At 33.3% G+C, this 26,015-nt stretch overlaps 1 long non-coding RNA gene across 1 annotated transcript; it reads left to right on the forward strand.

The window, feature by feature from the left end:
• The first annotated feature begins 1,440 nt into the window (after window positions 1-1,440).
• Window positions 1,441-3,262, forward strand: LOC128158710 (uncharacterized). Its single transcript, XR_008240033.1, has 4 exons — window positions 1,441-1,540; window positions 1,815-1,955; window positions 2,346-2,432; window positions 2,796-3,262. It is a non-coding gene; the product is annotated as an uncharacterized LOC128158710 (long non-coding RNA).
• Window positions 3,263-26,015: the final 22,753 nt, after the last annotated feature.

Genomic DNA, 26,015 nt, shown 5'->3' on the forward strand with positions numbered 1-26,015 from the left:
GTCAAGCATATATTTTCTTATTATCATAGACATCAAGCATGTCGGAAAAAAGAAATATTGTATCAAGCAGTAATTATGCGTAGATCATGCGTTCCTCCATGATAGTTTTCACAATTTCATGTATCAGTTACTATACGTACTTACTTAAGGAGAAATTCATTTCCAAAGATATGATATCGGTAGCCTATTGTTAACAGCTAAGTTCCAACTTGTCTTCCGCCACATGCATCCTGATTAAAAAATAGGTATCATGGCCGAGGGGGGGGGGGGGGGGGGGGGGGGGGGTTGTCATCGCAACAAAACTGGTACACAGCTAATTGTGCCACATACTTTTCACATATGTTTGAACTTAACACACGTACAACATACGTTAAACATACGTTACACACATGTGAAGTCAAACCGTACGTTACAAATATGTTGAAAAAGGCATGGTTAACATACGTGTGTTAACATACCTTCAACATCACATATGTTTAACATACGTTATATTTTACATATGTTAAACATATGTGAACCATATGTTTTACATATGTAGATCTCAACCACATGGTACACATATGTTAATAAACACATGGTTAACATGAGTTCTAAAAACCATATGTTACACTTGTGTTAATAATATATATGTTTTACATATGTGTGAAGGCATGCATTTGAATAACTTTACATTAAAATTATCTGCAAGAGCGGATCTAAGGGGGCGGGGGTTGGAGGGATCTCTCCCCCGCCCCCCCTGGAATGTACATGTCTGATGGTGCTTTATATTATCACTCATGTCTCTGAAATGAATGCATGTGAACATGTGTGAAGAAAAGCCTTGCTACTGTGCATGTTTATTGGTTTAAACTTTTTATGTAGTTATGCATAAATAATGTTGTTTCATTAACAGAAGCCAAGCGTCCTCTTAAAATTAATTCGATAACGAATCCGGAATTAATACAAAATCGGTTTTAGTTTTGTCGATGACAAAATATATGTCACATTTTTACGTCACGGAGGCAGAAGATCGAACTGCAGGATGAATTTAGCAGAGGAAATGATTGTCAAGCATTCGTTTTTATTTACTTGCATTTGAAAATTATATCGTATAATTACTGATGTCAAAAGAGTAAACATGTAGCACGGAGCTGTAAATGTGTTCTCCGGGAAAATTCGGGTTGAATTAATGACGATAAAAATGATGTTTCCCCAGAGAGCTACAACTAAGCAGCTATTTGGTTAAGTTAATTTAGAAGAATCAATACTTATTAAAACCCATAAAATATATGTCGATCTTTGATAAGACGCATTTGAAAACTGAAATATCTGAAAGTAGAGAAAAACTAGAGCAAAGCCTATACAAAGTAACGAGTAGGTCTTCCATTGCAACCAAGTGAAATGATTATTGAATTGCCTCTATTAAGTTGTATTCTCATTGCATGGTAATTGAATTTTTTGTATAGGCATGCATTGGCTGCTTGACATATCCCTGGAAGAGGACATCAACTAGCTAACACAGTCAATGACAAATGTCTCTTTGAATTGATAAAATCATAATGTAAGTACTCATACCATTGCATTTCACAATTTAAACATTTTTTAAGGGTCATCAACACCGCTGAGAAAATTTTTCCATACAAACCCAACCTAATAAACAACTCAAAGGCATGGATTTCTATGACATACTTCATTAAAAGTAGAAGTCACTGGGTGTTCAGGATCATTAATGATAATCTGTTGCATGGCACCTACATGTACATTTGTATTTCTTAGTAAGTAAGTGTAAAATTTTGATATATCTATTTATCTAATGCATGTATTATATTTTGTAGCAAATAGATATAATACAGAAGTTTCAAAGATCTGTTTTGATGTAGCCTGAAGATTTTGTAATGAATGATCCAGGAACCAAAAAATCTTCGCGGAGTTCAAAGACATTTGCCATGTGGTTGCTAATTTAGTGACAGATTAAGGTAATTCAATTTAGATAAGGATTAATACAGACATGTATTCATCCCCCCCCCCCCCTAAACCCCATACCCCCTATTTTTTTTTTGTTGCAGCAAAGATTTTTCTTGAATTTTCATATAAAAAGTGAATTATCAAAGAGTTGCCCCCCCTCCCCCCCCCCCCCCCAATGCATGCACACAGACACAGACACTTTTCTGGGGACTATGTGAAACTACATGTATGTGTAAGTGTACTTTAGAATATCATTTCACCCAAAGGATTCAAACTTATTTGCATAAAAAAATATTTACCTGTATACGTTGTTTTCCGCTTACAGGTATTAATTATATTTTTTATCGTGTATTTAAAAACTCTAATGATTGTATGTACTTAAGTTTGTATTAATATTTTAGAAAGAAGTTCAAACAAGCATTGTCATGGGAAAAAATTAAAAAGGAAGAAGTTGGAGGTAAACAAAAATCAGGATGAATATACTAGAGGTAAATAATTATTTTGTCAAATTAATACTTGTGATTGACCTTCTATTTTCTCTCTCTCTCTCTCTCTCTCTCTCTCTCTCTCTCTCTGAGAGCTTGCAAATAAAAGAAAAAAATTATTAACAATTGTAAACGTTCTTTATGATGTATTTGCAATAAAATCTAAATGGATCCTGTTATTCTTTAACAATATTGTTGAATAAAAAAGCAACCGAGGCATTTGTAAATTTTACTTAATCATAAAATGAAATTTAATTTAAAATTCTTTGTTTTTTTTCCCAAAACTATTAAAGCACAGAAGAATGACAACAATATAAATCTAAATGTAATCATTCAACTGTCTTTTTTCTGTAACTCTAATTTTAGATTTACAAGTGGCTGGAAATGCAAAATGAGTATTTCCAAAGATCCACTGAAGTTACTGAGTAATCAATTGAAGTGATTCAAGCAGCAAGATGAAGTATATCAAGAATGAACTGAAAAAAATTAAAAATATTCAAGTAATTTAATTTTAAGCAATTTACATGTGATATATATGTAATTCATGTGAAAAACGTACGTTGGATCCACATACGTAAAACGTATGGAATGTATCACGTATGTCTAACACACGTATAACATACGTTTCACATATGTTCATTAACGTACGTTAAACACACGTGGTACTTAAATCACGTTAAACGTACGTGAGGTCACATACGTATCACACATGTTTAACGTATGTTTAACGTATGTGGCACATTTTGCTGTGTAACTAGCGTTTTACAGTGTACATCGTTAATTAATAATTGATGTTTATTATTATTTACAAACAAAATCGTAAATTTATTATAACATGCAGTCTGGAAAGTTTTAAAAATGGAAGAACAAAAATGCCAGGGAGTTTTGTTTTCTCTATCTGCTGGACGATTTCATTTGTCCTAAATTAATAGGGTGTAAGAATGTCTGCCTACTAAATACACATGCTTACACGTCAACCGATTAAAAATGACTGTATATTGGATTTATAAATTGTTCTAAAACATTTTATCTGATATATCGTTGTTAACAATTCAAAACGTTGAACGATTAAATCGGTTTTTATACCTACTCCGACCTCACGGAAGAATCCATTCTGACCAATGGAAATTTCATTTACAAGACTCCGCACAAGAATGTCTCATTCATTAATTTTTTCGCACTTATAGGGGACGAGTCCAGAGTCCAAAATAAGGACTTTTGAGACACATCATACAATGTGAACATATACCGTGAATGCAGTTTACTTTGTGTCTATTTTCTATTGAGAGTCCTATTTATCATTGCTTGAAAATGACGGAAAGGCCTTGAATATCGTTAATCTTTATGTCATATAACATGTGAAGCTGTTTTCATTCCACCCACAAGCTTGAAATAATGAAATAATTTTAATGAAAACAATATAAATAGACTTTTCAATGAATTTATGAACAGCGGCAAATTCTAAAAAGTATTTTTAAAGGTAATGTTAGCTGCAAGTCTGTAGCCCTAGTATGAAATAGTATGAAATTTTTTTCCAAACCGAGAGCTACATAATTATATGCAGCTAAGGTAACTAATAATGCTTCCAATGAAATACTTTGTTTAGTAATGCAAGCTTTTAAGAAAGCAATACTTAAATTATTTGTTTAAAAAATAATGTACCCCAATACTTCGTCTTACATTCGCTCTTTGTAGAACAAGCAGAACCAGTATCAGTCCGACCCTCACCTTATACATTGTTAGAATTTAATAGCCCTAGCATTGCATTGCTTTGCATGTACACAATTATTATCTTTTAAAAATTAAACACTTTAAGTGTTTATCTATATGGCTATTAATCTATATGTACACATAGCGTGAATCAAAATACCCAAAACGGACAACGGTAAAGAATTCAGCCATTGAGTCTACATTTTATAGAATTTTTTTTAAAACGCAATGCGGGTCTGAGTGTTTGTTAATGTGTCAATCTATCAATATACAGTTTGTTAATTATTTTTGATTGCCAAGACTGCAGCGTATTTGATTAACATTGAAAAACATTTTTTCCACGCAATTTCTTTCCACGGAAGATAGCGAATACAATTATATTTAATTACCTCTTTAAAATTGTGTATATAATAAATAATTTATAATTGCTGCTGAAGGTTGTTTGACATTTTCGTTTGTAGATGTTTTGCAAATAAAAAACGAATTACCGTAACTTAAAATTAGCGGCTTTGGAATTAAATATTATCGTATACGAATATTAAGTTTACTTTTCCAAATCATCTCCACGATGATAAAATTACTTTCATCGTGAATCAGTATTTCGTTTTGCTTCAAAAGAAATGTTCTATCGGAAGCAATCCCGTGTTCGTTTAAATTGCCAGCGTACATTTGGCATGTCAGTAATACACATTATACGTTATATGACGGCCGTGTATTGTAGAAAAGTTGAATTACCATGCATTGGAACGATTTTATTAACACATCTCTCAGTACTGAAACAATTCAAAATGTCTCCATTACAGTAAAACAGTGGGGCGTTAAACATGTGCACGTCCAGCTCTACATGCACAGGCACTGTCGTCTGGGCGACGGCCTGAATACAGCTAGCGACTCTGCTAGCAGTCTCGTAATGCATCTAAATATAGAAAGGGGCACAGTTATGAAACAAACAACAAAAATAAGGTTATCTTTATGAAATGAAAATGTAAATATGAATTAAAACATTTGGAAATTTTATGTGGAATCATCTTTACGCGCTGCATGTATCAGTTAGTGCATTAATTACAAGAAGCCCTTTCACAACTTCCTAAACGTGCACACCCCCACAAAAATTGACCAAAATGACAATTTTTTTTTTATAAAAATTCAAATATTTGAGACAGTCATTCTAAGACGAAACTGCGAAACCTTTTGTCTTTTGGAGATCTACAACACTACTCTTCAAACTGACATCATCCGGAAAGGTTTCTTACTTGCAAGTGTCACGGCTTCCGAGGAGTGGCGATAACAAACTTTTACGTGCGCGAGTCAACAGTAACGAAACCTGAGTTGTTTTTAAGACGCAGGGACAAATGCCCTCATCATTTTAAAAAAAGCAGTACGACGTGCCTGAAAGCGTTTCGATAAGTCGCTAAACAAAAATGCCATTGCGCTGAAAGACTGATTGTTCTCAAACAATTAAAGGTTTTTCCACCTAAATATTTTTAATGATTTGCTAGATTGCTCAATAAGGTACACAAAAAATTGTTATACATATGATATATGTTGTATGATAAAATGGGGAGACCACAAAGCCCTAAAATGATAAATAATTTCTAAAGAGGTTTTTTTAATTATTATTTCAAGCCATTATTTTATGAATTCCATGTTCTACATCTTTTCTGAATTTTTTTTCCACCTACTCTGAACAAAACTGTGCCAAGTGAATATTCTTTACACAATCATATTAACATAAAACGTAACAGTAGAAGAGTGTTTTCTGGAGGCTAGCTGTATTTGTACAAAATGAATAGGTTGACTGTAAAACCAAGTTCCACTTGAGTAACCACAAGACTTGATGTGATACCTTGCTGACCCGATTGAATACCTTATGGCACAATCCAGCAAGCTATTGAACCCCCTTATATAATTCTGTATTTCAAAAGATATAAAAATTCATAAGTTAAATGTGACAGATTTCCTAATGACAATGACCTTTAACCTTTAAGTCATTTTGTTCGGCCAAGGTAGACGCTTCTATTCCAAGAGGTTTGAAGTCTCCATGATAGATAGAAAAAAGTTAGAAATGATTTTAATGAAGTTTCAATACTTTTAGGGGCAATAACTGTTAGAAAGGGGCCTCAGATTCTTTCGGTATGAATAGATTTAAGAATCCTCTAAGTGTATTGAAGACATTGGTAAAATTTCCAAGTCTCTATCTCTTATGGTTTCAGAGGAGTAACAATAACAGGTATTTAGTATAATAGGGACAATAATCCTGTAATTAAAAGTGTGAGTCAAGGGGCTATATTTTTAAATTTCCTACGATGTCCTACTACATCCATGAAAAAGTTTTTCTCTAGCACCCTAAACTGACCTTTATGTCATTTTGTTTGGCCGAAGTATTACTCTTCTATTCCAAGAAGTCCGAAGTCTCTATGATAAATAATAAAAAAAAGTTGGAAGTGATTTTGAAGAAATTTAAATTCTTTCAAGGACAATACATGTAACTACTAAAAGGGGGCATCAGATCCTTTCGGTATGCATGGAGTGAAGAACCCTCTAAGTGTAATGAAGACATTGGTAAAAGTTCCAAGTCTCTATCTCTTATGGTTTCAAAGGAGTAGCAATACCAAGCTTTTCGTTCCCATAAACGAAATGATAAGCAAGAGGCACATGGGCCATATCGCTCACCTGAGGAACAATAGATATGACAAAATCAGCTTTATGGAGTCATAATACAAACTATCTGGACAATGTACATTAAGATATGTAGATCCTGTATAAATAAAATCGATTTTCCCCTTGGATATTCTTATGTTTATAATCATTAGTCCTTTCTCTAACAGGGTGGTTTTATAGTCATATCACATGTTAAGTATTGCAGTTCTCAAAAAGATCCTTAACAATTGTTTATATATGGAATATCAACCTCATCAAACTTTGAACCTTCTTGTGAGGCCGAAGAAATGTCCTCGGGCCGAAGTCTGAACAATTATAAAGAATCATCTAGCTAATTAGTTTCTGCGAAGATGATTTTTAAATATTTACTCTATATATTCCAATGTAAAACTTTGATCCCCCCATTGTGGCCAAACCTACCTCCGCTGCCAAGTGATCACGCTGGATTTTTTTTAAATTGGCTAAAAAAGATATCCAGATCTGTCGAAAATCATTTTTGGCGACTTCTCCTAATGTGTAACATTCGGTCAGTCTGTGTTAATTCAATCGCCACGTGCGGCCGAAAATCTTGTGTTGCTTCAGCGCACAAAGCTGAGAACATATATATCCCCAGCTTATTTATGGCTGCAGATCATCAATTGTTATGTAATTGTGTAACAATGTATCGAAGGTTATCGAAGGTTATCAAAGGTTATCGAAGGTTAATTGGTATCGAAGGGTGCTTTCACTACAGTGGTCAATTGTAAAACAATAAGGCTATTAAGCCAATCATCTTCACATTAAAGGTGAGAGATCGTAATCTGAGAAAGTGGCAAATAAATTAACCTGTTGAACACGCTTAACTTCTATATAGTTTTGAGCAGAGTAATATATATTATAATAAAAAGTTTTAAGTCAAATGAAATTTGTTTCTGGGATTTAGAAGTTATGAAATACGACTACATTATGCAATGCAGTCTGTCACCATAGAAATCATCAAAGGACTGCAAGTGTCGACAGATTTCTTCCATGATAGTTCACTTGACTAACAGACTATAATATTGCGACAGATCTGCCTCCCAAAAATATATGCGCTTTTCAAAGTTACACTTAAATGAGATAGATATGTGTTCTTGGGGATTTTTAATTATTTATTGCTAATAATATGAAAATTGAAAAAAAAACCTTTTATTGAAGTTGCATAGTATGAGGTTGTAATGTAACTTGATATACTAACAAGATTAGCTACAGACAGTGCAATACTAATTTCAGGTAAACAATATATGAATACCCAATCTATTAAAATAAAAGATGAATAGTTTCCATAACTATAATAATATGCATGTATACATGGATGTTGCACCCTCATTTGTATGGCTGTAGGTGAGGAGGTAAACGTGTAGCGATGTAAATACAATGTATGTATGCATATACGGATTCCGAACCGTGGCTACAGACGATACCCATTGACAGTCTTTCAATACATCTATGCGCAGTTTGACCTAGAAACTGACCAGTTTCATAACTTCTTCGAATTTCTCTAACACGGACTGTCTAATTCTTCTACAGAATTCCAATTTATGAAAGCGCAATTGAAGTTTTATTCAATTTAATAAGTCAGTCCACGGGCTGAATGAAACCTAAGCAGAATATTTTATTTTTGTAAATCTGAAATAGTCTAAAACAGAAGCAATAATACCTTTATGGCTTTCCCTACATCTTCCTATTTATTTGTATTTTTAACCTCAAATTTATAACTGTAGGAATTCAGTTTTAAAACTTTTCAAAAGCTTTGAAAACCACACTAATTAGAAATCATTTAGATTCAAATTGACACAAGTCATTGAGGAGACATCGTCGGAACCCACAGGTCTCTTATCTGTTACATTGCTTTCAATGCAGTGTAATGGAAAAAAAAACATGTGGGTTCCGACGATGAGAGGAGAGTGCAAATGTGCATACAAAACATTGGTCACTACATGCATATTCAAAAAGTACAAAATATTAACTAAACCAAACATTGCTTTTTGCAAATATCGTGTCCGATCCATATCATTTTTTATGAAAAAAAAAACATTGAACGTTCTTTCTCACACAAAGATTGCTTATGACCTTAGTGTGTGTTATGATTTTGTTCCAAGGTTATTTTGTCAGGTTTATAATTTGTGTCTGCTTTATACTGTTTTAAAGGAGAAACATTGGAAGTTGCTTTTTTATTTAAAGATTGCTGATGACCTGAGGATTTGTCATGAACTTGACCCAGGGTCAGTTGTGCAAGTTCAAGGTCATTTGAAAAAAATAGCTTTTTTCCTGTCTGTCATATCTTGCATACATGGAAATGATTAGAAGCTAAAATTTGACACAAAGATTGCTTATGACATGTACTTTAATATGTCCTGACTTGAATTTTTATCATTTGTGCAAGTTCAGTGTCACTATAAAAAAAGAAGCATCCATTTTTTTTTCTAATAGAGAAATACTTTAATTATGATTTTTTTTTAGTGGGGAGGGGAGGAATTAGTTGTGAGGTTGCTCACAGAACCGCCAGTTGGTCCACAGAGAGCACTCTCCCCCTTTCTCGCAACCAAAATTTCCCTTAAATTAACATAAAAGAAATTGAATTTTGGAAAATTGTCCCCCCCCTTCCCCATCACACATTTTAGTAGAAGGCAATATGAATTTGTATGGCAAATTGAAAACAAAATATAGTAAACAAAATAAGTTATAGCTGCCTCACAACTCCCCCCTCCCCTACCACTACCACGAATTAGATTTTGAAGATTTTAGTAATTCTTTCTTTTATTTCCTTGTTTAACTTAATGCATTTCGGATAAAGGACTATGTGCGGTATGGTCAAATATCTGCCCCCGATTTCAACCAATTTTTAAATAGTATTGTTTAAAAATAAAATCTTCACAAATCATTGTATAAAGGATGCCTATAACTTTAATCTTGATTTTAGTCATCATTGCTCATTCGCTGTTTATCTATGACGTCACCTAAATGACCTAATTTCCGCAAATTTGCAAACAAATGAAAATATGCTCATATTTGCTCTATATTTTGCATTCGGAAGTATAGAGCGCAGGTCTGCTCAAGTGCGATTTTAACATATGTTTTTCGTCAGATAGTTATACACATTATACTAACATATGGTACTTGAGCAAGCCTGCGCTCGTTGTTTCCGAGTCGAAAAACAATCGGAAAACACCCATATTTTGCTACAAAACATCAATTTATCAAAATAATGCAATCTTCATGACGTCATTTCTCTGTTATGACGTCACTGTGGTGATAATCTTTTAAACCTGTATTTCCAATATGATTTTTACTATCTTTCACCTTATTTTTAAAGCTCTTTCTAAAACTTTGATTTTGGGGGCAAAAAATGCATAAAACCGCACATAGTCCTTTATTCCCCGAGGCAAAAACGATGCTGAGTGCTTGCATGGCCAAACATTATACAAAGAGTTGTCCCTTCCGCTGAGCACCTCTCATACAGCGCAGCCTCAGGTCATATTGACAATCGAGTCTGATTAAAATCACCACCCTTCTGCTTACACTCATCAGGGTCTGATAGGTATCGATAAAAGGTCATCTTCATATGACCTCCATATTTGCACACAACCTAAATATACTCTCAGTTACCAAATACATGCCTTTATTTGTTAATGAGAGGTGCAACTCTTCAATACTCAGTTTGAGGGTTACATAGAAAGAAGCCATGAATTAATTTGCCTGTGTCCATTTAAAAAATATGAAAAAAATCCAATAAATTTTCTAAAGCCCTGATAGGTCAGAGGTTTAGGTCGTGTGAATATGACCCCCTATCAATACCTGTCAGACCCTGTAAGAAATAGACGGGTGATTTTAATCAGACTGATTGACAATCCTTTTCCGACAGGAAGCTGCAACGGAAAACCTATTAGTTGCTTTGCAACGAGCTCGGCTCAAGTTATAATTATATTTTTAGATTTAAGAAGAAAAAGGGCATTCTAATATGCTCTCGATAATAAGCAGGAAATCGCTTAATTTGTAAAAAGTCATCTGAAGCAAAGGAATGTAGTTGTTGATTAAATGATCTTTAAAAATGAAATAAATATGTTGGGGCGGATAGAGGTGGGGTGGGTAAGTTATTATATGTAATGATTGTATGTTTTGGGTTCGGAACACTCCGGATTTCAATTTCCATATTCTGTGTACATGTATATTTTTTTTTTAAATGGAAAGATAACATTATAATTTTCCCATAATATGCAATTAATGCTAACCCCAATTTCTTGTTTTTCGGGAGATTTTTATTTAGTGCAATCCATCACCCCATGCCATTTACTAAGAGGCGAGCGTGTTTCCCGTGCGGGGTTTCACAGTCAATAGGCTCTACCCTCACCTGTATTTACCTACGGTGATACCAACTGATTGAAAACCGCAGTCTTTTTTTCTGACAAACGTTATACCCGAGTAATCTAGTAAATGAAATAATCACTCTTTAAATCAATAAGTTTTGAGACAGTTTGATTTTAACTGGATGAACACTGCATGTAGACCTTTCTTTTTTTTTAGTGAAATCATTTTAGACGTTTTTTAAACTGAAATATCTCGCTTGTTTGTTGACATATTACATTCAAATTTTCAGGATATATTGCAGATTACAATTTTGCAACACCAAATACCAACACCAACCGAGTTATTCCCCTTTTTTAAAAAGATATAGGCATTCCTGTGCACGCAAAGGCTCTGAAACCGCTCAAAGCATGTGTTACAAAGTCACAAATCTTGAAAATAGATATTCTAAACGTTGTCCTCCGAGTTTTGTTTTTACAATTTCCCTTTAAAGTTTCAAAATATTAATTTGAATTTTGTGCTTCAAAAAATGCTTATCTATAGTAGTGTTTTTGTCTCGTAGCTCTTTAGTTCAAAATTTTCTCTAAACACAAACAGAACAAAATATGTGCAGGACTTTCATTTGACACCATTGAAAAAGGGCTGGCTCCTTCAAATAGGGGCCTAGAGCCCTTAAAATTCTTCGTTTTATCACTCAAAAATGGTTAATATTTTGCTATAGCTGTCGTTAGAAAAGTCGTTTATTATGGTGTTATCAATGTGGTTACAAAATCATTTAATACCAATTTTGCTTAATATGAGTGTTAAAAGCTTGTCTTGTTAACATGTACCTCTTTTCATTTGGCAAGTAAGCGAATAGTCTTCGTGCGTATAACGGACATAAATTAACAGCTGAAATTGTACCAGCATTTTTATACGGGATGCTTTAATTCATTAGAAAAAGTTCCTTAAAAATATACATGTACATGTTTTTCTTACAGCCTTTTTTTTTTTGGGGGGGGGGGGGGGGTCACCTCTGTTTAGGTCTTATAGTTGACAACCGTTAAGAAAAACGAGATAGAGAAAATATAAATGCTCTTTTTATTTTCTAGTGAGAAACATAAACTGGATTAAAAAGATTTAAGTTGCTTTACTGCAGGCATTTCAAATCGACCTAAATTCTTAGTTGTGTGCGTCATTACGTAACTCATCCCTCACCCGCAGCCGAGAAAATCGGTCGCCATGGTCGCGGCTAGAATACCTAGCGGTAAGCGGTTATCTAGTACACAAGAGTCGCGTCTGTCATATGTGATTTTATTGAGCCGCAAACACAAGAATCGTTTGAATATTGATAGCGAGCGAAGCTCGCCGGCGCGCAGCGCCGGCGCGAAGCGAGCTCTACCGGCAAGGTGTGTGTGAATTTAAAATTCGGACTATTTGCACATTCATTCAACGGATTTTTTTTGGCGTCAGTAAATCGGACCAGTGATGTCTTGTTTTAATCGTCCCAGTAGTTCCTTGTTATTATGGTTTCCCATTTCACACTCTCACGAGAACAAGATATAAGACTATATACATACATTGTAAATATACTGCTGACACAACGCAAATTCCATTACATAAGACTAACGGAGTTTTCGTCCTTTCGAGTGACGTCACAATGGATTTCTTACACATTGATCCGACAGAATTTTTCGGCGTCAGTAAATTTCGACCCACAATGCAATTCCTCAATGTCGGTCGATCTCACTAGACTGGATACAATCTCGCGAGAATTTGAGAAACAGATAAATTGTGTAATTTCAAGAACATCAGGCTTTTAAGTAAACAAAACAGTATATTTCGCGTAAGTTTTTTTTCCAGTGTGTTTTCAAAGAGACAGACGACACCTGACCGACGTGAACTTTGACGTCACAATAAGGGGAAATTAGTCTAAGTAGTTATTGTAAATCTGCTGAAATATAAATACCAAAATCTTCTCAAAATCTTGCAGAGCTAACGAATGGGGACATTACTTCAAAGATAGGAAACAGCTGTAACTTGCTCTCATTTGGATGAATGCTCACATTTATTTTATTCACTATATTTACGGTAATTTCCAGGAATGTTTTTTAAAAGGGGGCGTGGCAACATCATTCATAACATCTTCGCAAGCAAAAAGAAAAAGAAATTCTCAAAATCAGGAAAATTCTAATCCAGGTAAAGAATTGCGAGTGCGTAGTATGCCTTTAGTTCTTAAGCTGCTCAATAGTGTCTTTATTTTCACTTCCATATATTACATGCTCCCGGGGGATCCATTTTCCTTAATATGATCAGCAAATTTTTATATACGTAAATTTGATCTTTTTTTAAAAAGGGGGAGGGGGGACTCTGTGATAAGTCAATTTTCAATATGTAAGTTTAAGAAAAATGTCTGCTGCAAGAAAAGAGAAAATAAATTGTAATGTACATTATGTTAAAATCTTTATTATTCAACAACATTTTATCTGAGATAAATTCTATAAATAAATAGAAACAAAATCTTATGAATTATGAATAATGAAAATTTACTGGAAAAATAGGCATGTTTATTTTATTCTGCATTCAAATTCATTTATTTACTTTACGTCGCTACTTTTATTTTTATTGTTTTATCATGATTCATTATTCTATCACATGCTGCGCTTGCCACAACGGTCGCGCCGTAATACATATATATTAACACATTAAAGCTTATTTACTCTTCTTAATTTAAATTAAATGATAGGATGTCAATTAAGAAATCGTTCTGTTTATTAATAAAAGCAATGCCATTCTCAAACTGAAGCAGTATCAGACAGATATATCAACTGTGGGGTTTAAGGTTAAAAAAACATAATCTTAATCAGAGTTTAGTCATTATACTGTAAACATTTTAAATCATCCTGGCTCTATGTCACCCCTGCGAATGTAATTGTCAGTAAAATTTTAGACCACGTGGTTTTATTTGACCCTTTCAGTTTCGCAGAAAAAAATAGTGCATCGTGTTTATAGTCTATTTCACAGAATCTAGGTACTTAGATTCAAATATAAAATTTAGAGGTTTATTGATCTTAAAATTTATCTTCTTTCATTGGTGGATAAAATGTCCTCTAGAAATAAATGTGACAATAAAAAAAAAAAAACCCAGTTTTTGTCTGGTGCTGCAACAATTAAAAAGCTTAGTAGAGATCCACCTGAGGATTAATTTTCGATCGCGCCTGACCTAGTAATAGCATCAATAGTGAAACAGACTATACTATTTTATGCAGAAAGTTCCTTGAAAATGGCTCGATATAATAAGTTTTTATGCAAAACAGACTTCCATTATTTTTTTTTTAAACATGGTATTGCACACCACAAGCATCAAACATTGCAATGATTTTATTAAGCAACCCAGTGTTTATATTTTCAACCACTCTACACGTGGCGGAACACGAACGATAACTCAGTTCTAAATATATCATCGTTGAATATAAATAAATGCTAGATTGTGAAATAAGACCTACACCTTAAAAGATTTTCACGTTTTATATGAATGTTAATCAAAGTAGGATATAATATGAAAAACAACCAGTACCTACGTATTTTGAGAATATTATCCGAACACTTAAAGACTTCCGCTCGAAATTTCACAAGTATGAACCAATCTCGGTGAAGTCTCGTGAACTTTCATTCGAGCACCTCTGGATTTATCACGTACATAGCAACGATATAGAAAACATTCCGAACACATTTGCAGGGGTGTTTGTGTATTGTACCTTTACGTAACTTATCGCTCGTCCGCGGCCGAGGAGATCAGTCACGGCTGCACTACCTATAGCAGTCATCGGTTATCTAATAACAAGATAAACTTGTTTGAGTTAATATACAATAATTGTTTTAATTTGATCTTTTAAAAGTTTGTTCATCTTCAACTTATTTAGTTGAACATTAGAATGTAAATTAAGAAGTCGTTCTGAAAAATAATAAAAGCGATATCATTCCAAATCAGAAACATCGTCATACATAAATCAATGGTGGATTTTTAAGTCTAAAATGTTATAAAAACTATACTAATAATGGTTTAGATACACAACGAAAAAACCACAAAGATTAAACCTTAAAATGATGATCACCCCTCGCACATAGTCGAGGAGATCCCGCACGAGTGGACAAGTGATCCGCGGTTGCTTCGTGTTAATCTACATGTATTTTATCACACGTGCATGTTTATAATAATTGATATTTTGTACGATCACAACTATTTGTTTATTTAAGATTTTGACATGTAATATCGACTTTTAATTATTTACCCACGAATATTTCCACTAAATACTGCTGAGAGGTTTTACAGACATCGTAGTGGAAACTAATTTACGTTTTCTTAGAGTTGCACAAAAATGAGAGAGAGAGAGAGAGAGAGAGAGAGAGAGAGAGAGAGAAATCAAAATTAGAAGCATTATTTAGCAGACTTTAGAAACTGAATCACTCTCCATGCGTTCAAAGCAGGATAAAATCAAATATCAACTGAACTCATGCCGTGGCTATAGAGGCTGGCACAATAATACTTTTTCTATTTAGATTTTAGCGGTTACATGATCACAGTGCAATGGGCTTTATTTTTTTTTTTCAAAATGTGGCGAAAATCAATTTTTGGCGACTCTATCATAATGGAAATTATATAGAAATTGGTAAAAGAACATGCGTTAAAAAGACAGCGTATGTTTATTTATGTTCATGGAGAAATGTGTTATTAAGTCCAGTGATGAGCCTGTCGACGCCAGGTCAGAAATCTAAATAAAATGCTACTACTGACCGCAGTGCGTCAGATCATTAGTATGCACTTGATCACATTTACTTATTAGGAGGAGAATGTTGTAGCGCAGTGTCCGTGCGTATAAAATGGGTGTGCGGGAAACACAGCTCTCCAATGGTCATCTGGAAGCTGTCTTTCTGCCTCCTCTTTTATACAGGTAAGATAAATCATAACGCTTGCGCGCACTCTCAAAAGTAAAGTTAATAGATTCAGAGGGTACAACTAATATTCTATTTTCAGAGATTTTTGTAATAAATATTAATGCTGATAATTTTCATTGTAATTAATATTGATATTTATTGTTAAAATGTCATATTACATGTAAATTAATAAAAAGAGTAGTCATCTGGAAGCTGTCTTTCTGCCCCCTCTTTTATACAGACTGGGACACGGGCTACTCCCCAGGTATAGGAGGAGACATTCAGGAAACACCTTGGCTAGGGCACCCGCCAGGAACAAAGATCTCGAGGATCTAAATAAATTAAATATCATAACACTCCATATAACCCCAAGTCGACTTTCATAAAATAAACTGGAGGAGTAATAATATAGTGGTGGACATTATGACAGTGGTGGAATCCGGGTTTCCAACTTGTCCCAGCCACGCCACGGAGGAGCCATCAACGACCAAACGAACACGATCGGGCCACAACCGTAAAGCAACATCGCCGCCACAGCATTGTCTGATCATTACCCCGGACGCAAACGACGCCCGGGATGCTCTTCAACACCCGGGACCGAAGCGATTCCCTGGACGTAATCAACGCCTACAGCATATCAACGCGGACGGATACAGCATGGTTACAAAGTTTTACGCAGTGGGCCAAATTTCATGATTTACCTGATTCAAAGAAGGTTAATGCGTTTCCGTTTTATTTAGAAAGTCATGCCAAAGTATGGTATGGTTCTTTACCGTATGAACATAAAATTAACCCAATGTTAGTAACATCTCTTTTCAGGAAAGATTTGGAGAATTACAATTTTTTTTGGATTTGTCAATTTTACAATTGAAACAAGATAAAACAGAACCTGTTGAAGATATTTTAACAATACTTATTAAAAAAGGAACTATTAATAATATTCCCGACAACATTTTACTTTCGGTTGCAATGAATGGTTTAAGATCTGAGATAAGAACGTATGTTGTTACCCAGAATCCTAATTCAATTGAACAATTGAGGAAAATTGCTCTTTTAGCTGAAAAATTTCAACCAAGTCAGAGTATAACGTTGGAAAATTACGAACGTTTGTTAACACAAATTCAAAATTTAAAAGAGAATATTAAAACACAATCAGAAGTTAATGATCTAAAATGTTTTGAATCCCAAGACCAATATCAACCTCAATATTTTGCATTGCAATATTGTGAAGAATTGCCACCGGTAGAAAATCACAGGGTTAGATTTCAACAAACACCTAATTATATGCCAAGAGGCCACAATCTCAGAGTTAAAAGGTCAAGAATGGCTAGGTATGAACTGCCCAAGGTCAATGTAACACCAACTGCACAGCTGCAGCAGCTAACACAACACCCCCGCATGATCGCTCCTCAATGTTATTTTTGTTTAGGCATGTGCATGAATAGGTCTAGATGTCCAGCTCTAAATGCCTTGTGTTATAATTGTAACAAAGTTGGTCATTATTCAAGGGCATGCAAACAATCATGTTTTGTTCAACAAAAGAGATTTGCCCCTATCTCCAGAAAGTGCCTTTCAAAATCTCAAAATTTAAAATCAAATCAACAATCTAATCGCAAACAAAAGAAAAGTCAAAATAATTCAATAGAGTTGCAAGAGATGGAATGTCGCGATGCTTTAATTTCTTTTAAAGAAAAATGTTCTATTCCAGTGTTTGTTCAAACCGCTAGGTTTAACGCTCTTTTAGACACAGGATCAGCAATTTCAGCCATTAATTTAGAAACCTTGAACAAAATCAAAATTCATGAAAATAAACTTCAAAATTAAGAAATTTCATTTATCACTGGTGCTGGGGGAACGACATATTCAGTTGATGGAAAAATTGAATTGGAATTGAAAATAGGAGGTCTTAAATTAAGCAAATATTTTATGCCATTCAAGACTTGTGCAAATCTTTAATTTCGGGAACTGATTTTATGAAAAAACAAAAAGCATGCATTGATTGGGGTACGAAAACATTGTATTTACAAGAGTTTTCTACTTATGTTAATATAATTAACGTAAGTAATGGTTTGGCCAGAGTCTCAAAAACAATTACCGTACAACCAAACGGATTTTGCAAATATTCCAATAAAACTCTCGCGAACTCGGAAAAACCATACTGTGTTATTAGAACCGACTGACAATACACAAAAGCAGCTCGCAATCGCAAAGTGTCTTATAATTAATCGGCCGAAGCGCGTGTTTATACAAGTAGCCAATGCATCCAATAGAAACATATGCTTGACCGCGGGCACGATAATAGCTACAGTGAATACGATCCATACGCAAGCTATTCCATAGACGAAAATAACACAACTAGAAAATCAAAATATAAACATGTACCGTTTGACTTAACATCAGCTGTGTTATCATATCAGCAAAAGCAAATATTTCAAGAATTTATCAATCAAAACAGTGATGTCTTTGCAAATGATTTATCAGAATTAGGTAAATGCAACAATTATTATCATTCCATTATAACAGAAACTGTAAAACCTATTCAATCGCAGCCATAGAGAACATCGCCAAAAGCAAAGTTAGAAATTGAAAAACAAATTAAACAAATGTTGCAATACGATATAATTGAAGAAAGTACTTCTGCTTATGCTTCTCCGGTTGTCTTAGTTAAAAAGCCATATAACCCCAAGTCGACTTTCATAAAAAAGACTGGAGGAGTTATAATATAGTGGTGGACATTATGATAACTCCTTAATATGTGTAACTTTTTCACCTAAATGTGCGTCACTTTCCCACCCATGTGTAAATTCAATCCGATCCACGTGCGACCGAAAATCTCGTGTCGCTTCAGCGCATCCAGCTCAGAATATTGCCCAAAGGATGCATATCATCAATTTTTACATAACTGAGTAACACTTGGGATGGTGATTTCACTGCAGTGGTCAAGTTTTCAACTATAAGTGTCATATTGGATGTCAATCATTGTCACATTAAAGGTACGATATCGTTATCTCAGAATATGGCTAATAAATTAACCTGTTGAACACGCTAAACTTTTATAGTAATGAACAGAATAAAATATATATTATCAGAAACATGTATGACATAATAAGTTATTAATATCTCTGATGTTATAAGCTAAAAATTCTAAGGGTAAGATCTTTGTTCTCAAACCGCTAAAAATTTGTTCTCAGGATTAGAAGAACTCTCCAATGTTTTAAAACACGTTACAAACTTCCAAAGACATGCAAACCCTAAAGGAGAGAGAGAGAGAGAGAGAAAGAGAGAGAGAGAGAGAGAGAGAGAGAGAGAGAGAGTGAGAGAGAGAGAGAGAGAGAGCAATATACATATATTCCCTGGGTTAAGCTTTGTATAAATGCTATTATAAATGCTAGCTGTTAATTTTAATGATTTTGGCAAAAATATTTTAATTTTGGAATGCATTTTTCAGACATACCTACTAAGATGAACTGACAATTTAACAAATAAAATGATTATTAACTGATAATCATTTGTTCTTTGTTCATATTTTACATCATATTTTACAGTATATTTCTTTTTTCAGAGGGCAATTTTCATAAAGCAGTTCTAAATATAGAAAAGAAAATATTTAACACCAATCTTTCTGTCTTTATTCTTCTTAAGCAATTTAAACATTTTTATTTAAACATTTGAATCAAAATTCAATAAGTAAGCACGTGCACAAAAACAAACTTTGCCAATTATTTTTGTTTTACATCAAAAAGATTTTGCATGATTAAATAAATTAAGAATGTGGCTCTTTTATTTTACTGTGTATATACACATGGCCAATGTAGCTGCCTTAAAAGTTAGGGTTTATTGTTTTCTCTTACCTTCCGAATTGCATGGAATCTATAGCAAACTAACAATGTCAGAGTCTAACTGTCCACTAGTTTATGTAATTGACAAACATTTATTTTAAGGCTGGAATTTGGAGGTGGGGCTTATTTTGAACTTTGAACTCATGAATATTCATTTGATATGTAATTTAACTTATAAAACATCCGATAATGGTAGTTAATTACTTTTTGGATTTGATTTCTTCTTAAAGAGATTTAAATCAGATATCAAACCCCTCACTGTGCAATACTGTGGAATCATTAAATTTCGTGGGGGCCAATTTTCGTGGATGACTTAAATTTTACAGGTTCGTGGGGACGTAATTTCGTGTATTCATATATATCTACAAAAGGGAATATGACTTTATTACCCTAATTCATCAATTCGTGAAGGATGTTATTTCATGGATGAGAGGTACCCACGAATTCCACGAAAAATGAGCCACCACGAAATCTAATGATTTCACAGTAATGACCATTATTTACTAATTTTCAATGAAAACATTATATAACTTAGTGTGTGCTGTAACCACAAAGTGGTGTACGGATCGAGATGTGTTTTCCTATGACCACATGTTGTAAATAATAATGAAGTTTTATTACTTAACCAACGCACTAGTATATCATTTTGTTACACAAAGGATAATATATCAATACTTTATTTGCATATAATTTATTATTTTATTCTAAAGAATAGTTTAAGAGTATTTAAATCCCACTTGTTGAAAACGTCTTGAACAAAAAAAATGGCGATGGCAATTTATCAGCTTTTCCCCATCAGACATGAGAATTTACCTGAATGCACAACCTTCCAGTTCCACATTGATTATTTAATCAGCGACAATATACATGTACATGTATCAATGTAGATGATAAGTAGTGCCACTGTGTTAGACTATGTTGGCATATTTACATGGACTGGTATATGATCAATATTTTTTTTTTTTTTGGGGGGGGGGGGTTGCATGTGTACCAATTAATTAAAAGAAATCATTTTTACTCTGACAAATTGCTCTGAAGTATCACTTCTGACTGCTGATCCATGTGGCTTCAAATAAAATGTTACTGCTTAGCTTGTTTACATTGAAATTAAGGAGCCTAAATATTTATTTAGAATTAACTTCAATATAACAGTGTGTCATAATTAGTTATATTACCAGTATATGTAATAATTATGGTCTAGAATAAAAAAGATGATACAATATAGGGTAATTCCTGTGAGAATTATTATATCTAATATTGTATGGTTTTGCTGACCTGTCTTAACTATCAACATGATCAGGTTTTTTTAACATGTTTAATTTATTAGAACAATTTTTAAATGAAATTATTTGTCAGGCGCGTTGACTGTCTTGCAGATAATTAAAACATTTTTCAAAGCAATACAATTATCCTTGTTAGGTAGCATTAAATTGTTAATGGCTACAACTTTTATGTAGTGCACTGTAAAATTTTGCCTTTATTTGTTTACATTGGCCGGAATACATAACCTAGAAAGAAAAAGAGTGATAACTTTGATGTTGCAAAATATGAGGTGCTATGTTTTGTCTTTCACACCTTTATTAGCTGATCGCCAGCCTCAAAGACTGCATACTAATCAACTATTACTTGTATCGCTGCATGAAATCCGAGTTCAAGTCTAAATAACTGGTAATTTGATTATTTCATTTACGCCGTAGCTTATACATGTACATGTACTTTATTTGTAAACTCCTATACTATTTGTGTAGACAAGGTGAAAGAGGGATAAAATCTTTATATGAAGTAGTATCATCATTACCTTATGTCGTAAGATGATTATGTGCAGTGGTTTATTCATTATATGCTATGAATAAATCTATATATGATATCATAAACTCCTTTCATAGAGAGATAAACTCTTAATGAGCTATTGTTCAATCGTTATGTTATGTGGTACACTCTTCATGTGCAGTTGCAAAATCCTTTTAGGCAGTGCAAATGCTTGACATTAGGTGATAAGTTCATTATATGCAGTACTAACATCATCACAATAATATATGAATTGAATGTTTATTTATAAATCCTCTCGTCGACAGATAGACCCCTATTTGTCACAAGATTTCTACATACTTTCCTAAGGGAAACTAAAAAAAACAACAGTCCAAATCCCCATTTTCGGTGGCTAAATCACCCGCAGGAGGCACAGAACACCATCATGTCCCGTTATCGGCAATTTAATCGGTGATAATTAGTTTATTTATTGTTTAAATCTAATCTAATTACAAAGATGGCTAACAGCACCTTCTCGCTCGAGGTCGCATATGACGTCACTCATCATGGCGGGTAAATCGAGAGAGAAAATATGCATATCGCGACATTTGAATTTCATCGCTTTCAAACTCACGAATTAGGCAGAATATTTTATGAAAACGTTAATAAACTTGATTTTAATGAGTATAGAATGATTTTATTTAAAAAATTCCGAAAATTGAAAAACATGCGATATGTCCTTTAAAGATTCTAATGTTGAATTTGTTTTTACATTTTCCAAGTATGACTCTTGTGATATGACTAGAATATTAAGAACTGTAGTTTCATTCAAGAACTGTGGTTTTATTCATTTTCATTGGCATACAATTTGTAGAGAATGGAAAAAAAAAAACAGTTTCAAGAACACTTGAATTAAGGTAGTCTACTTCTGTGTCTATAATGAGAAATCGCTGATAATTTGTAGTAAGGTGCCTATGTGTAAATACTAGAAAAAAACTGATGCAGTGTCTGCGTATCTATATTTGGAAACGCTGATAATGCATAGTGAGGTATATGTGTGTTTGTATTTGGAAACACCCATAATGCATAATGAGGTATATGTTTTCTATATTGGGGAAACATCCATAATGCATAGTGAGGTATATGTGCGTTTACATTGGGGAAACATCCATAATGCATAGTGAGGTATGAGTGTGTATATTGGGGAAACTCCAATAATGTATTGTGAGGTATATATGTCTATATTGGGGAAACATCCATAATGCATAGTGAGGTATATGTGCGTTTACATTGGGGAAACATCCATTATGCATAGTGAGGTATATGTGCGTTTACATTGGGGAAACATCCATAATGCATAGTTAGGTATGAGTGTGTATATTGGGGAAACTCCAATAATGTATTGTGAGGTATATATGTCTATATTGGGGAAACATCCATAATGCATAGTGAGGTATATGTGTGTATATATTGGGGAAACACTGATAATGCATGGTGAGGTATATGTGTCTCTATTTGGGAAATTCCCACAATGCATAGTGAGGTATATGTGTGTCTATATTTGGGAAACACCCATTATGCATATTGAGGTATATCTGTCTTTATTAAAGAATCGCTGAAAGTGCTTATTTGGATATCAGTAATTTTTTTTTTATTTGAGAAACACTGTTAAATTGAGATACATGTAAATTCATATATATTGGATTTATTTATGAACTTATTCACAAGTACCTCACTATTCATCATGAACTTATACCCTATACTCATTTGTTTTTCTACTGTTGATTGAATAAATGAATTCAAAAATGATTTTGCATTTCATTAAAGGTAAAACTGTATGTCGACTAAAGGAAGAGGAAGAGGAAGCAAATTCAATAAAGAAGCCTTGCAAGAATTGTGTTTTTAGGACTTATTGCAATTGGTTTTTGTTTGTCGTCATGTGGTGTGCATTTTGTGCTAACAATTAAATAATTTTTACTTCTTACAAACTACATGTACATGGCCTAATGTTTCGAAATTTGTTCGATATGATGTATGATTTGGGTAAGAGGAACATAAATGGTAATTTCATTTCTCTTCCACACTGTTCTAGGTCAACAGGGCCAAAATGCAAATCTATACTTCCACACATTTAAAAGAAAACCGAATTCAGTTGTAAATTGTATATTTTTTTTTACTCCAGAATGTAGTTAAATTACATGCATATATAAGATTCCTTCATTGACGTCTGTGTCTAGGCTAGTTACTCAGGTGACCGTTAATGCCTGTTGGCCTGTTTGGTTTAAAAACAAATCAATTTTATACACGAAAAATGGATTTTGTGTTAGAACTTGAAGAATCACCTTGCTATTTTTAGTGTGTGAACATCACTGTTCAAATTTATTGAAATTTTCGAAAGATTGATTGTCTTTAAACTGGGAATTAATTCCTTTGAAAGATTGTTTTTTCATTTAAGAAAGCTGTATTTTACTTACTGATAAGTGAAAATATATTGGATAATTTTCTTTTCGTTGCATGTATGTATTTTTTTTCTATATAATGACAGAGTGATTTCAATGAATTAATAAAGATTTTAAAAAACCGGGAATTAATTCCTTTGAAATATTGTTTATTCATTTAACAAAGCTATATTCTAATTATTAATAAGTGAAAATATATTTGATGATTTTCTTTTCGTTGCACGTATGTATTTTGTTTATAATTACAAAGTCATTTTAATGAATTAATAAAGACAAAAAAAAAAAATGTTTTACTTGCTTCACAACAATATTTTGACCTTATTATACTTTTTGCAAGAATTTACAGGGTAAACAGATTTACTCTTGTCTGTCAAAAAGTCCATCAGTCCTGGTTGTTAATTTTACTTCTTAAGGAGTTTGTGTTTAGATCTCTAGAATCATTTTTTTTTATTCGCAGATATGTTTAGTTATTAGGAAGTTAAAATGCATATTCACATTAAATTCTGATTTTGTTAGATTTTGAATAATGCACTTTTAATGTAAAAAAAATATGACCAGTATTGCAGAAATTAGAGAAAGAGTTTATTAAAGCAACTCTTATGATATTCCAATTGAGATTTTCTTGAACCTTAGTAATGAAAAAGGACATGACTGTCTACATTTGCAGTTTGACAGGAAATCCTCCATTTATCATCTGGTTGTGATACAACGTCTCTTTAAAAATATGTACTATTTAGGCTCGCTGGTCAATAGATTACATGTAAACATCTTGCAGTATATCTTTACATTCTCCAGTGTCTTTGCCTATTATAACATTACGTATCGAATTTGTACTATATAACCCATATAACTTCAAATGACGCCAAAGTAAGGTATTAGGTAGGTTTGCTAATTTATATTTAAATATTTAATCGTACAATGGCTAAAAATTGTATAAATATAAGTACCTAAGTACTGCTGTTTTAAGTATTATCATTCAGTAATAAGGATTCATTCTTTGAATATTATGAAGTGATAATTTCAGTCGGGGCGTGATCGAATTTATCAAAAAGCCCTTTGGGCATTATTGGATTTGATCACGCCCCGACCGAAATTATTACCTCATAATACTCAAAGATTGATCCTTTATTCATTAAATAAATGAAGTAGGATTAAACAAGTCGTTAAAAACTTTAACTGTTTATTAGCATACATATGTTTTCTGTAAGAAATTGAGATGATACATAAACCACCCCCCCCCCCCCCCTATTTACATTTTGCGATATTACATGTACATGTTGTGTTGTTGATCTCGATGCAAAATATAATAACGCAAAATGTTATGATAGAAAGTGGACTAACTATAGCTTAATTTGTAATTTGTAAATATAACAACATAATGTACCAGCTAATGTTGATCACATATACCAAAGGAGACATCAACAACGAATGTGTCACTCTTGGTCTCAGTGAATGCATACTGATCTAAATTGAATCAATCTTTATACTGTATACTCATTTTGAATATATTTTGATTTTATAGAAGATGAGAGGGAATAAAATAACATTTGCTGTAGGATGAACACGTTTCAGGTCTTGAATTTACTCCATATCAGTGTAACTTTTATTGTACGATAATCTTTAAATTATAACTGACATGTTCTCAAAATTAACCTTGGTATTGCCCGATTCATCATGATATTTGCAACTAAAAAAAACCCCAAACAAAGATTTATTTGCTGTGCATTATACATCGCAATTTTGACATGCCATCAAAATAGCTTTTGCTGGCCATTTTCATTCAATCAGCGGTCATTACTATATAATGATGACTAGCTCCAATCAAATATTTTTTTGTTATTTTACAATATCAACATAACATCAATAATTGCACTCGTGGTTACCTCTAATATACCCATTCAAAAATGGATTCATAAATACATTGAATAGTA

The sequence above is a fragment of the Crassostrea angulata genome, chromosome 8, assembly GCF_025612915.1.
Source record: "Crassostrea angulata isolate pt1a10 chromosome 8, ASM2561291v2, whole genome shotgun sequence".
NCBI lineage: Eukaryota > Metazoa > Mollusca > Bivalvia > Ostreida > Ostreidae > Magallana > Magallana angulata.